Genomic DNA, 16,361 nt, shown 5'->3' on the forward strand with positions numbered 1-16,361 from the left:
CATGCACACTCTCTCCATCTCTCTCTCTCACACACTCTTTCTGTCTCACACACTCTCCCTCCCTCACGCACTCTCTCTCATGCACTCTCTCCCTCTCACGCACTCTCACTCTCTCTCTCATGCACTCTCTCTCTCACGCACATTCTCTCTCTCTCTCTCATGTACACTCTCTCTTTCTTATGCACACTCAACGCACATTCTTTGTCTCTCACGCACAACCTCTCTCTCTCTCATGCACAGTCTCTCTCTCTCTGTCATGCCCACTCTCTCTCTGTCATGCACACACTCTCTCTGTCTGTCATGCACACACTCTCTCTCTTTCTCTCTGTCACGCACACTTTCTCTCTCTCTCACACACACTCTCTCACACTCTCTCTGTCATGCACACTCTCTCTCTCTCACGCACTCTCTCACTCACTCACGCACATTTTCTCTCTCTCACTCACGTACATTCTCTCTCTCTCTCATGCACGTTTTCTCTCTCTCACGCACATTCTCTCTCTCGCGTACATTCTCTTTCTCTCTCTCTCACACCAACACTCTCTCTCACGTACACTCTCTCACGCACAGTCTCCCTCTCTCATGCACACTCTCTCCCTCTCATGCACACACACTCTCTCTCTCTCACGCACACACTCTCTCTTTCTCTCTCATGCACACACTCTCTTTCTCATGCACACTCTCTCTCCCTCTCACACTCTCTCTCTCATGCACACTCTCTCTCTGTCATGCACACACTCTCTCTTCATGCACACTCTCTCTCTCTCATGCACACTCTCTCTGCCTCTCATGCCCTCTCTCTCATGCACACTCTCTCTCTATCATGCACTCTCTCTCTGTCATGCACATTCTCTCTCTCTAACGCATATTCTCTCTCTCTCTCACGCGCCCTCTCTCTATCACACACTCTCTTCATCTCGCACACTCTCTCTCTGTTACACACACTCGCTCTCTAACGCTCTCTCTCTCTGTCACGCACACTCTCTCTCTCATGCACTTTCTCTCTTTCTGGCACTCTCTCTCTCTCTCTCTCATGGCCTCTCTCTCTTTCTCTCTCTCATGCACTCAGTCTCTCTCATGCACTCTCTCTCTCCGGCACACTTTCTCTCTCTCTCTCATGCACTTTCTCTCTCTCACGCACTCTGTCTCTGTCTCTCTCATGCACTCTCTCTCTCTCTCACTCTCTCTCTGTCACACACATTCTGTCTCATGCACATTCTCTCTGTCATGCACACTCTCTCTCTTTCTCTCTCTCTCATGCCCTCTCTCTCTGTCTCTCTCTCATGCACTCAGTATCTCTCATGCACTCTCTCTCTCCGGCACTCTTTCTCTCTCTCTCCTTCACGCACTTTCTCTCTCTCACGCACTCTGTCTCTGTCTCTCTCATGCACTCTCTCTCTCTCTCTCACTCTCTCTCTGTCACACACATTCTGTCTCATGCACATTCTCTCTGTCACGCACACTCTCTCTCTCACTCTCTCACACACATTTTCTCTCTCTCTCATGCACATTTTCTCTCCCTCTCACACACATTCTCTCTCTCTCTCACGAACACTTTCTGTCACACACACTCTCTCTCATGCATAGTCTCTCTCTCATGCACACTCTCTCTCTCTCTCTTATGCACACACTTGCTCTCTCTCACACACATTATCTATCTCACACACAGTCTCTCTCTATCTCTCTCATGCACACTCACTTTATCACTCATACTTTCTTGCTCACGCACACTCTCTCTCTGTCACACACACTCTCTCTCTCACACTCTCTCTGTCACGCACATTCTCTCTCTCTCTCATGCACACTCACTCTCTCACGCACACTCTCTCCCTATCTCGCTCATGCACACTCTCTGTCACACACACTCTGCCTTTCTCTGTCACGCCCACACTCTCTCTCTCTCATGCACATTCTCTCTTTCTCACGCGCATTCTCTCTCTCTGTCACGCACATTCTCTCTCTCTCTCTCTCTCATGCACACTCTATCTCTCTCACGCACACTCTCTATCTCTCTCACGCACACTCTCTCTCTCGGTCATGCACACTCTCTCTTTCTCTGTCACCCACTTTCTCTCTCTCTCAAACTCACTTTCTCTCTCTCTGACACTCTCTCAAGCACACTCTCTCTCTCTGTCACGCACAATCTCTCTCTTGGTCACGCACACACTCTCTCTCTCTGTCACCCACTTTCTCTCTCTCTCAAACTCACATTCCCTCTCTCTCATGCACACTCTCTCTCACTGTCATGCACACACTCTCTCTCTGTCATGCACAGTCTCTCTCATGCAAATTCTCTCTCTCTGTCACGCACATTCTTGCTCTCACATGCACACTCTCTCTCACACACACTCTCTCTCTCATGCACACTCTCTCTATCTCTCTTACGCACACTCTCTCTATCTCTCACTCTCTCACTCACGCACACACTCTCTCTGTCCTGCACACTCTCTCTCTCTCTCACGCACAGTCTCTCTCTTTCACAAACACTCTCTCTCACGTACACTCTCTCTCTGTCATGCACACTCTCTCTCTCATGCACACACTTTCTCTCTCTGTCATAATTACTCTCTCTCTGTCACGCACACTCTCTCTCTGTCACGCACACTCTCTCTCTCTGTCATGCACTTTCTCTCTCTCTCACGCACATTCTCTCTCTCTCATGCACACTCTCTCTCTCACGGACACACTCTCTCTCTCACGTATTCTCTCTCTCTCTGTCATGCACACTCTCTCTCTGCATCGCACACTCTCTCTCACGCACACTCTCTCTCTCTCACGCACACTCTCTCTCTCACGCACACTTTCTCTCTTTCTCACACATGCTCTCTATCTTTCTCACACAGTCTCTCTCTCACGCACACCCTTTCTGTCTCTCACTCCCTCTCTCGCAGTTGCACACTCTCTTTCTCTCCCGCAATTTCCTCGCTCTCTTTCTCTCTGATACAAACTCTCAGTCTCTCTCTCTCTGTTACGCACTCTCTCTCCATCTCTCTCTCTCATGCACTCTTTCTCTCTCATGCACTCTCTCTCACGAACTCTCTCTCTCTCTCATGCTCTCTCTTTCTCACACACTCTCTCAATTTCTCACGCACTCTCACTCTGTCTCTCATGCACTCTCTCTCACACACATTCTCTCTTTCACGCACATTCTCTCTCGCACACACAATCTCTCTCTCTCTCACGCACAGTCTCCTTCTATCTGTCACGCACACTCTCTCTCTCTGTCATGCACACTCTCTCTCTCTGTCACTCGCACTCTTTCTCTCTGCCATGCGCACTCTCTCTCTCTTTCTCTCTGTCACTCACACTTTTTCTCTCTCTCCCTCTCACACACACTCTCTCATACTCTCTCTGTCATGCACACTCTCTCTCTCTCTCACGCACTCTCTCACTCTCTCACGCACATTTTCTCTCTCTCTCTCATGCACAGTCTCTCTCTCACACACGAAAACTCTCTCTCACGTACAATCTCTCATGCACAGTCTCTCTCTCTCATGCACACAGTCTCTCTCTCACGCACGCACACACTCTCTCTCTCTCACGCACACACTCTCTCTTTCTCTCTCATGCACACTCTATTTTTCTCATGAACACTCTCTCTCCCTCTCACACTCTCTCTTTGTCATGCACACTCTCTCTCTTCACACACATTCTCTCTCCATCTCACGCTCTCTCTCTCATGCACACTCTCTCTCTATCATGCCTTCTCTCTCTGTCATGCACATTCTCTCTCTCTCACCCATATTCTCTCTCTCTCTCACGTACCCTCTCTCTATCACACACTCTCTTCATCTCGCACACTCTCTCTCTATTACACACATTCTCTCTCTCTCACACTCTCTCTCTCTCTCACGCTCTCTCTCTCTGTCACGCACAATCTCTCTCTCATGCACACTCTCTCTCATGCACACTCTCTCTCTCTCTCTGGCACTCTCTCTCTCTCCCATGCACTCTCTCTCTATCTCTCTCTCAAGCACTCACTCTCTCTCATGCACTCTCTCTCTTAGGCACTCTTTCTCTCTCTCTCACGCACATTCTCTGTCTCTCACACACGCTCTCTCATGCACACTCTCTCTCTTTCACGCACACTCTCTCTCTCTTATGCACATTCTCTCTCTCACACTCTCTCTCTCTCACGAAAGTCTCTCTCTCACACACACTCTCTCTCTGTCACGTGCACTCTCTCTCTCTCATGGACACAATCTCTCTCTCATGCACAATCTCTTTCTCTCTCACGCAGACACTCTCTTACTTAAGCGCATTCTCTCTTTCTCACGCACACTCTCTCTCTCTCACGCACACTCTCTCTCTCACGCACACTCTCTCTCTCTCTCACACACATTCTCTATCTTTCTCGCACAGTCTCTCTCTCACGCACACGCTTTCTGTCTCTCACTGCCTCTCTCACAGTTGCACTCTCTCTCTCAACCACACATTTTCTCGCTCTCTCTCTCTCTGTCTCGCACTCTCTCTCCATCTTTCTCTCTCACGCACTCTTTCTCTCTCCCGCACTCTCTCTCACGCACTCTCTCTCTCTCATGCACTCTCTCTCTCACACTCTCTCTCTCTCTCTCTCTCATGCACTCTCACTCTCTCTCTCATGCACTATCTCTCACACATATTCTCTCTCTCTCACGCACATTCTCTCCCAGGCACACACACTCTCTCTCTCTCACGCGCAGTCTCTCTCTATCTGTCATGCCCACTCTCTCTCTCTGTCATGCCCACTCTCTCTCTCTTTCTCGCACACTCTCTCTCTCTGTCACGCAGACTCTCTCTCTCTCTGTCACACGCACTCTTTCTCTCTGTCATGCGCACTCTCTCTCTCTTTCTCTTTCTCACTCACACTTTTTCTCTCTCTCCCTCTCACGCACACTCTCTCTGTCATGCACACTCTCTCTCTCTCTCACGCACTCTCTCACTCTCTCACGCACATTTTCTCTCTTTCTCTCTCATGCTCATTTTCTCTCTCATGCACATTCTCTCTCTCTCACGCACATGCTCTCTCTCTCTCACGCACAGTCTCTCTCTCTCTCTCACACGAACACTCTCTCTCTCATGCACATTCTCTCTCTCTCTCATGCACACTCTCTCTCTCTCACGCACACACACACTCTCTCTCACGCACATTCTCTTTATCACTCACAATCTCTTGCTCACCCACACCCTCTCTCTGTTACACACACTCTCTCTCTCTCTCTGTCACACACACACTTTCTCTCTGTCACATGCATTTTCTCTCTCTCACGCACATTCTTTCTCTCTGTCACACACATTCTCTCTCTCTCATGCAATCTCTCTCATGCACATTCTCTCTCACGAACACTATCTCTCTATCTCTCTCACGCATATTCACTATATCACTCACACTCTCTTGCTCACGCACACTCTCTCTCTATTACACACACTTTCTCTCTCATGCTCTCTCTCTGTCACGCACACAATCTCTCTCATGCACATTCCCTCTCTCTCTTTCTCTCTGATACACACTCTCACACTCTCTCTCTGTCATGCACACTCTCTCCATCTCTCTCTCTCACACACTCTTTCTGTCTCACACACTCTCCCTCCCTCACGCACTCTCTCTCATGCACTCTCTCCCTCTCACGCACTCTCACTCTCTCTCTCATGCACTCTCTCTCTCACGCACATTCTCTCTCTCTCACGCCCATTCTCTCTCTCTCTCATGTACACTCTCTCTTTCTCATGCACACTCAATGCACATTCTTTGTCTCTCACGCACAACCTCTCTCTCTCTCATGCACAGTCTCTCTCTCTCTGTCATGCCCACTCTCTCTCTGTCATGCACACACTCTCTCTGTCTGTCATGCACACACTCTCTCTCTTTCTCTCTGTCACGCACACTTTCTCTCTCTCTCACACACACTCTCTCACACTCTCTCTGTCATGCACACTCTATATCTCTCACGCACTCTCTCACTCACTCACGCACATTTTCTCTCTCTCTCTCACGCACATTCTCTCTCTCTCATGCACATTCTCTCTCGCTCACGCACATTCTCTCTCTCTCACACACAATCTCTCTCTCTATCTCTCTCACGAACACTCTCTCTCACGTACACTCTCTCACGCACATTCTCTCTCTCTCATGCACAGTCTCTCCCACTCATGCACGCACTCTCTCTCTCACGCACACACTCTCTCTTTCTCTCTCACACACACTCTCTTTCTCATGCACACTCTCTCTCCCTCTCAAACTCTCTCATGCACACTCTCTCTCTCTGTCATGCACACACTCTCTTCTCATGCACACTCTCTCTCTCTCATGCACACTCTCTCTATCTCTCTTACGCACACTCTCTCTATCTCTCACTCTCTCACTCACGCACACACTCTCTCTGTCATGCACACTCTCTCTCTCTCTCTCACGCACATTCTCTCTCTCTCACGCACAGTCTCTTTCACAAACACTCTCTCTCACGTAAACTCTCTCTCTGTAATGCACACTCTCTCTCTCTGTCATACACACACTCTCTCTCTCTGTCATACATACTCTCGCTCTGTCACGCACACACTCTCTCTCTGTCATGCACTTTCTCTCTCTCTCACGCACATTCTCTCTCTCTCATGCACACTCTCTCTCTTTCACGCACACTCTCTCTCTCAGGCACATTCTCTCTCTCTCAAACTCTCTCTGTCTCACGAAATCTCTCGGTCATGCACACTCTCTCTGTCTCACGGACACCCTCTCTCTATCACACACTCTCTTCATCTCGCACACTCTCTCTCTATTACACACATTCTCTCTCTCTCACACTCTCTCTCTCTCTCACGCTCTCTCTCTCTGTCACGCACAATCTCTCCCTCAAGCACACTCTCTCTCATGCACACTCTCTCTCTCTCCCTGGCACTCTCTCTCTCTCTCTCTCATGCACTCTCTCTCTATCTCTCTCTCAAGCACTCACTCTCTCTCATGCACTCTCTCTCTTAGGCACTCTTTCTCTCTCTCTCACGCACATTCTCTGTCTCTCACACACGCTCTCTCATGCACACTCTCTCTCTTTCACGCACACTCTCTCTCTCTTATGCACATTCTCTCTCTCACACTCTCTCTCTCTCACGAAAGTCTCTCTCACACACACTCTCTCTCTGTCACGTGCACTCTCTCTCTCTCATGGACACAATCTCTCTCTCATGCACAATCTCTTTCTCTCTCACGCAGACACTCTCTTCCTTAAGCACATTCTCTCTTTCTCACGCACACTCTCTCTCTCTCACGCACACTCTCTCTCTCTCTCACACACATTCTCTATCTTTCTCGCACAGTCTCTCTCTCACGCACACGCTTTCTGTCTCTCACTGCCTCTCTCACAGTTGCACTCTCTCTCTCAACCACACATTTCCTCGCTCTCTCTCTCTCTGTCTCGCACTCTCTCTCCATCTTTCTCTCTCACGCACTCTTTCTCTCTCCCGCACTCTCTCTCACGCACTCTCTCTCTCTCATGCACTCTCTCTCTCACACTCTCTCTCTCTCTCTCTCTCTCTCTCATGCACTCTCACTCTCTCTCTCATGCACTATCTCTCACACATATTCTCTCTCTCTCACGCACATTCTCTCCCAGGCACACACACTCTCTCTCTCTCACGCGCAGTCTCTCTCTATCTGTCATGCCCACTCTCTCTCTCTGTCATGCCCACTCTCTCTCTCTGTCATGCACACTCTCTCTCTCTGTCACGCACACTCTCTCTCTCTGTCACGCGCACTCTTTCTCTCTGTCATGCACTCTCTCACTCTCTCACGCACATTTTCTCTCTTTCTCTCTCATGCTCATTTTCTCTCTCATGCACATTCTCTCTCTCTCACGCACATGCTCTCTCTCTCTCACGCACAGTCTCTCTCTCTCTCTCACCCGAACACTCTCTCTCTCATGCACATTCTCTCTCTCTCTCATGCACACTCTCTCTCTCTCACGCACACACACACTCTCTCTCACGCACATTCTCTTTATCACTCACAATCTCTTGCTCACCCACACTCTCTCTCTGTTACACACACTCTCTCTCTCTCTCCCTGTCACACACACACTTTCTCTCTGTCACATGCATTTTCTCTCTCTCACGCACATTCTTTCTCTCTGTCACACACATTCTCTCTCTCTCATGCAATCTCTCTCATGCACATTCTCTCTCACGAACACTATCTCTCTATCTCTCTCACGCATATTCACTATATCACTCACACTCTCTTGCTCACGCACACTCTCTCTCTATTACACACACTCTCTCTCTCATGCTCTCTCTCTCTGTCATGCACACACTCTCTCTCATGCACATTCCCTCTCTCTCTTTCTCTCTGATACACACTCTCAGACTCTCTCTCTGTCATGCACACTCTCTCCATCTCTCTCTCTCACACACTCTTTCTGTCTCACACACTCTCCCTCCCTCACGCACTCTCTCTCATGCACTCTCTCCCTCTCACGCACTCTCACTCTCTCTCTCATGCACTCTCTCTCTCACGCACATTCTCTCTCTCTCTCTCATGTACACTCTCTCTTTCTCATGCACACTCAACGCACATTCTTTGTCTCTCACGCACAACCTCTCTCTCTCTCATGCACAGTCTCTCTCTCTCTGTCATGCCCACTCTCTCTCTGTCATGCACACACTCTCTCTGTCTGTCATGCACACACTCTCTCTCTTTCTCTCTGTCACGCACACTTTCTCTCTCTCTCACACACACTCTCTCACACTCTCTCTGTCATGCACACTCTATATCTCTCACGCACTCTCTCACTCACTCACGCACATTTTCTCTCTCTCTCTCACGCACATTCTCTCTCTCTCATGCACATTCTCTCTCGCTCACGCACATTCTCTCTCTCTCACACACAATCTCTCTCTCTATCTCTCTCACGAACACTCTCTCTCACGTACACTCTCTCACGCACATTCTCTCTCTCTCATGCACAGTCTCTCCCACTCATGCATGCACTCTCTCTCTCACGCACACACTCTCTCTTTCTCTCTCACACACACTCTCTTTCTCATGCACACTCTCTCTCCCTCTCAAACTCTCTCATGCACACTCTCTCTGTCATGCACACACTCTCTCTTCATGCACACTCTCTCTCTCATGCACACTCTCTCTATCTCTCTTACGCACACTCTCTCTATCTCTCACACTCTCACTCACGCACATTCTCTCTCTGTCATGCACGCTCTCTCTCTCTCTCTCACACACATTCTCTCTCTCTCGCGCACAGTCTCTTTCACAAACACTCTCTCTCACGTAAACTCTCTCTCTGTAATGCACACTCTCTCTCTCTGTCATACACACACTCTCTCTCTCTGTCATACATACTCTCGCTCTGTCACGCACACACTCTCTCTCTGTCATGCACTTTCTCTCTCTCTCACGCACAATCTCTCTCTCTCATGCACACTCTCTCTCTTTCACGCACACTCTCTCTCTCAGGCACATTCTCTCTCTCTCAAACTCTCTCTGTCTCACGAAATCTCTCGGTCATGCACACTCTCTCTGTCTCACGGACACCCTCTCTCTATCACACACTCTCTTCATCTCGCACACTCTCTCTCTATTACACACATTCTCTCTCTCTCACACTCTCTCTCTCTCTCACGCTCTCTCTCTCTGTCACGCACAATCTCTCCCTCATGCACACTCTCTCTCATGCACACTCTCTCTCTTTCACGCACACTCTCTCTCTCAGGCACATTCTCTCTCTCTCAAACTCTCTCTGTCTCACGAAATCTCTCGGTCATGCACACTCTCTCTGTCTCACGGACACCCTCTCTCTATCACACACTCTCTTCATCTCGCACACTCTCTCTCTATTACACACATTCTCTCTCTCTCACACTCTCTCTCTCTCTCACGCTCTCTCTCTCTGTCACGCACAATCTCTCCCTCATGCACACTCTCTCTCATGCACACTCTCTCTCTCTCCCTGGCACTCTCTTTCTCTCTCTCTCATGCACTCTCTCTCTATCTCTCTCTCAAGCACTCACTCTCTCTCATGCACTCTCTCTCTTAGGCACTCTTTCTCTCTCTCTCACGCACATTCTCTGTCTCTCACACACGCTCTCTCATGCACACTCTCTCTCTTTCACGCACACTCTCTCTCTCTTATGCACATTCTCTCTCTCACACTCTCTCTCTCTCACGAAAGTCTCTCACACACACTCTCTCTCTGTCACGTGCACTCTCTCTCTCTCATGGACACAATCTCTCTCTCATGCACAATCTCTTTCTCTCTCACGCAGACACTCTCTTCCTTAAGCACATTCTCTCTTTCTCACGCACACTCTCTCTCTCTCACGCACACTCTCTCTCTCTCTCACACACATTCTCTATCTTTCTCGCACAGTCTCTCTCTCACGCACACGCTTTCTGTCTCTCACTGCCTCTCTCACAGTTGCACTCTCTCTCTCAACCACACATTTCCTCGCTCTCTCTCTCTCTGTCTCGCACTCTCTCTCCATCTTTCTCTCTCACGCACTCTTTCTCTCTCCCGCACTCTCTCTCACGCACTCTCTCTCTCTCATGCACTCTCTCTCTCACACTCTCTCTCTCTCTCTCTCTCTCTCATGCACTCTCACTCTCTCTCTCATGCACTATCTCTCACACATATTCTCTCTCTCTCACGCACATTCTCTCCCAGGCACACACACTCTCTCTCTCTCACGCGCAGTCTCTCTCTATCTGTCATGCCCACTCTCTCTCTCTGTCATGCCCACTCTCTCTCTCTGTCATGCACACTCTCTCTCTCTGTCACGCACACTCTCTCTCTCTGTCACGCGCACTCTTTCTCTCTGTCATGCACTCTCTCACTCTCTCACGCACATTTTCTCTCTTTCTCTCTCATGCTCATTTTCTCTCTCATGCACATTCTCTCTCTCTCACGCACATGCTCTCTCTCTCTCACGCACAGTCTCTCTCTCTCTCTCACACGAACACTCTCTCTCTCATGCACATTCTCTCTCTCTCTCATGCACACTCTCTCTCTCACGCACACACACACTCTCTCTCACGCACATTCTCTTTATCACTCACAATCTCTTGCTCACCCACACTCTCTCTCTGTTACACACACTCTCTCTCTCTCTCCCTGTCACACACACACTTTCTCTCTGTCACATGCATTTTCTCTCTCTCACGCACATTCTTTCTCTCTGTCACACACATTCTCTCTCTCTCATGCAATCTCTCTCATGCACATTCTCTCTCACGAACACTATCTCTCTATCTCTCTCACGCATATTCACTACATCACTCACACTCTCTTGCTCACGCACACTCTCTCTCTATTACACACTCTCTCTCTCTCATGCTCTCTCTCTCTGTCATGCACACTCTCTCCATCTCTCTCTCTCACACACTCTTTCTGTCTCACACACTCTCCCTCCCTCACGCACTCTCTCTCATGCACTCTCTCCCTCTCACGCACTCTCACTCTCTCTCTCATGCACTCTCTCTCTCACGCACATTCTCTCTCTCTCACGCCCATTCTCTCTCTCTCTCATGTACACTCTCTCTTTCTCATGCACACTCAACGCACATTCTTTGTCTCTCACGCACAACCTCTCTCTCTCTCATGCACAGTCTCTCTCTCTCTGTCATGCCCACTCTCTCTCTGTCATGCACACACTCTCTCTTTCTGTCATGCACACACTCTCTCTCTTTCTCTCTGTCACGCACACTTTCTCTCTCTCTTACACACACTCTCTCACACTCTCTCTGTCATGCACAATCTATATCTCTCACGCACTCTCTCACTCACTCACGCACATTTTCTCTCTCTCTCTCACGCACATTCTCTCTCTCTCATGCACATTCTCTCTCGCTCACGCACATTCTCTCTCTCTCACACACAATCTCTCTCTCTATCTCTCTCACGAACACTCTCTCTCACGTACACTCTCTCACGCACATTCTCTCTCTCTCATGCACAGTCTCTCCCACTCATGCACGCACTCTCTCTCTCATGCACACACTCTCTCTTTCTCTCTCACACACACTCTCTTTCTCATGCACACTCTCTCTCCCTCTCAAACTCTCTCATGCACACTCTCTCTGTCATGCACACACTCTCTCTTCATGCACACTCTCTCTCTCATGCACACTCTCTCTATCTCTCTTACGCACACTCTCTCTATCTCTCACACTCTCACTCACGCACACACTCTCTCTGTCATGCACGCTCTCTCTCTCTCTCACACACATTCTCTCTCTATCGCGCACAGTCTCTTTCACAAACACTCTCTCTCACGTAAACTCTCTCTGTGTAATGCACACTCTCTCTCTCTGTCATACACACACTCTCTCTCTCTGTCATACATACTCTCGCTCTGTCACGCACACACTCTCTCTCTGTCATGCACTTTCTCTCTCTCTCACGCACATTCTCTCTCTCTCATGCACACTCTCTCTCTTTCACGCACACTCTCTCTCTCAGGCACATTCTCTCTCTCTCAAACTCTCTCTGTCTCACGAAATCTCTCGGTCATGCACACTCTCTCTGTCTCACGGACACACTCTCTCTATCACACACTCTCTTCATCTCGTACACTCTCTCTCTATTACACACATTCTCTCTCTCTCACACTCTCTCTCTCTCTCACGCTCTCTCTCTCTGTAATGCACAATCTCTCCCTCATGCACACTCTCTCTCATGCACACTCTCTCTCTCTCCCTGGCACTCTCTCTCTCTCTCTCTCATGCACTCTCTCTCTATCTCTCTCTCAAGCACTCACTCTCTCTCATGCACTCTCTCTCTTAGGCACTCTTTCTCTCTCTCTCACGCACACTCTCTGTCTCTCACACACGCTCTCTCATGCACACTCTCTCTTTCACGCACACTCTCTCTCTCTTATGCACATTCTCTCATTCACACTCTCTCTCTCTCACGAAAGTCTCTCTCTCACACACACTCTCTCTGTCACGTGCACTCTCTCTCTCTCATGGACACAATCTCTCTCTCATGCACAATCTCTTTCTCTCTCACGCAGACACTCTCTTCCTTAAGCACATTCTCTCTTTCTCACGCACATTCTCTCTCTCTCACGCACACTCTCTCTCTCACGCACACTCTCTCTCTCTCTCACACACATTCTCTATCTTTCTCGCACAGTCTCTCTCTCACGCACACGCTTTCTGTCTCTCACTGCCTCTCTCACAGTTGCACTCTCTCTCTCAACCACACATTTCCTCGCTCTCTCTCTCTCTGTCTCGCACTCTCTCTCCATCTTTCTCTCTCACGCACTCTTTCTCTCTCCCGCACTCTCTCTCACGCACTCTCTCTCTCTCATGCACTCTCTCTCTCACACTCTCTCTCTCTCTCTCTCTCTCTCATGCACTCTCACTCTCTCTCTCATGCACTATCTCTCACACATATTCTCTCTCTCTCACGCACATTCTCTCCCAGGCACACACACTCTCTCTCTCTCACGCGCAGTCTCTCTCTATCTGTCATGCCCACTCTCTCTCTCTGTCATGCCCACTCTCTCTCTCTGTCATGCACACTCTCTCTCTCTGTCACGCACACTCTCTCTCTCTGTCACGCGCACTCTTTCTCTCTGTCATGCGCACTCTCTCTCTCTTTCTCTTTCTCACTCACACTTTTTCTCTCTCTCCCTCTCACGCACACTCTCTCTGTCATGCACACTCTCTCTCTCTCTCACGCACTCTCTCACTCTCTCACGCACATTTTCTCTCTTTCTCTCTCATGCTCATTTTCTCTCTCATGCACATTCTCTCTCTCTCACGCACATGCTCTCTCTCTCTCACGCACAGTCTCTCTCTCTCTCTCACACGAACACTCTCTCTCTCATGCACATTCTCTCTCTCTCTCATGCACACTCTCTCTCTCTCACGCACACACACTCTCTCTCACGCACATTCTCTTTATCACTCACAATCTCTTGCTCACCCACACCCTCTCTCTGTTACACACACTCTCTCTCTCTCTCTGTCACACACACACTTTCTCTCTGTCACATGCATTTTCTCTCTCTCACGCACATTCTTTCTCTCTGTCACACACATTCTCTCTCTCTCATGCAATCTCTCTCATGCACATTCTCTCTCACGAACACTATCTCTCTATCTCTCTCACGCATATTCACTATATCACTCACACTCTCTTGCTCACGCACACTCTCTCTCTATTACACACACTCTCTCTCTCATGCTCTCTCTCTCTGTCATGCACACACTCTCCATCTCTCTCTCTCACACACTCTTTCTGTCTCACACACTCTCCCTCCCTCACGCACTCTCTCTCATGCACTCTCTCCCTCTCACGCACTCTCACTCTCTCTCTCATGCACTCTCTCTCTCACGCACATTCTCTCTCTCTCACGCCCATTCTCTCTCTCTCTCATGTACACTCTCTCTTTCTCATGCACACTCAACGCACATTCTTTGTCTCTCAAGCACAACCTCTCTCTCTCTCATGCACAGTCTCTCTCTCTCTGTCATGCCCACTCTCTCTCTGTCATGCACACACTCTCTCTGTCTGTCATGCACACACTCTCTCTCTTTCTCTCTGTCACGCACACTTTCTCTCTCTCTCACACACACTCTCTCACACTCTCTCTCTCATGCACAGTCTCTCCCACTCATGCACGCACTCTCTCTCTCACGCACACACTCTCTCTTTCTCTCTCACACACACTCTCTTTCTCATGCACACTCTCTCTCCCTCTCAAACTCTCTCATGCACACTCTCTCTGTCATGCACACACTCTCTCTTCATGCACACTCTCTCTCTCTCATGCACACTCTCTCTATCTCTCTTACGCACACTCTCTCTATCTCTCACACTCTCACTCACGCACACACTCTCTGTCATGCACGCTCTCTCTCTCTCTCTCACACACATTCTCTCTCTCTCGCGCACAGTCTCTTTCACAAACACTCTCTCTCACGTAAACTCTCTCTCTGTAATGCACACTCTCTCTCTCTGTCATACACACACTCTCTCTCTCTGTCATACATACTCTCGCTCTGTCACGCACACACTCTCTCTCTGTCATGCACTTTCTCTCTCTCTCACGCACATTCTCTCTCTCTCATGCACACTCTCTCTCTTTCACGCACACTCTCTCTCTCAGGCACATTCTCTCTCTCTCAAACTCTCTCTGTCTCACGAAATCTCTCGGTCATGCACACTCTCTCTGTCTCACGGACACCCTCTCTCTATCACACACTCTCTTCATCTCGCACACTCTCTCTCTATTACACACATTCTCTCTCTCTCACACTCTCTCTCTCTCTCACGCTCTCTCTCTCTGTCACGCACAATCTCTCCCTCATGCACACTCTCTCTCATGCACACTCTCTCTCTCTCCCTGGCACTCTCTCTCTCTCTCTCTCATGCACTCTCTCTCTATCTCTCTCTCAAGCAGTCACTCTCTCTCATGCACTCTCTCTCTTAGGCACTCTTTCTCTCTCTCTCACGCACATTCTCTGTCTCTCACACACGCTCTCTCATGCACACTCTCTCTCTTTCACGCACACTCTCTCTCTCTTATGCACATTCTCTCTCTCACACTCTCTCTCTCTCACGAAAGTCTCTCTCTCACACACACTCTCTCTCTGTCACGTGCACTCTCTCTCTCTCATGGACACAATCTCTCTCTCATGCACAATCTCTTTCTCTCTCACGCAGACACTCTCTTCCTTAAGCACATTCTCTCTTTCTCACGCACACTCTCTCTCTCTCACGCACACTCTCTCTCTCACGCACACTCTCTCTCTCTCTCACACACATTCTCTATCTTTCTCGCACAGTCTCTCTCTCACGCACACGCTTTCTGTCTCTCACTGCCTCTCTCACAGTTGCACTCTCTCTCTCAACCACACATTTCCTCGCTCTCTCTCTCTCTGTCTCGCACTCTCTCTCCATCTTTCTCTCTCACGCACTCTTTATCTCTCCCGCACTCTCTCTCACGCACTCTCTCTCTCTCATGCACTCTCTCTCTCACACTCTCTCTCTCTCTCTCTCTCTCATGCACTCTCACTCTCTCTCTCATGCACTATCTCTCACACATATTCTCTCTCTCTCACGCACATTCTCTCCCAGGCACACACACTCTCTCTCTCTCACGCGCAGTCTCTCTCTATCTGTCATGCCCACTCTCTCTCTCTGTCATGCCCACTCTCTCTCTCTGTCATGCACACTCTCTCTCTCTGTCACGCACACTCTCTCTCTGTCACGCGCACTCTTTCTCTCTGTCATGCGCACTCTCTCTCTCTTTCTCTTTCTCACTCACACTTTTTCTCTCTCTCCCTCTCACGCACACTCTCTCTGTCATGCACACTCTCTCTCTCTCTCACGCACTCTCTCACTCTCTCACGCACATTTTCTCTCTTT

The sequence above is a fragment of the Carcharodon carcharias genome, chromosome 17 (assembly GCF_017639515.1).
Source record: "Carcharodon carcharias isolate sCarCar2 chromosome 17, sCarCar2.pri, whole genome shotgun sequence".
NCBI classification, from domain to species: Eukaryota; Metazoa; Chordata; class Chondrichthyes; order Lamniformes; family Lamnidae; genus Carcharodon; species Carcharodon carcharias.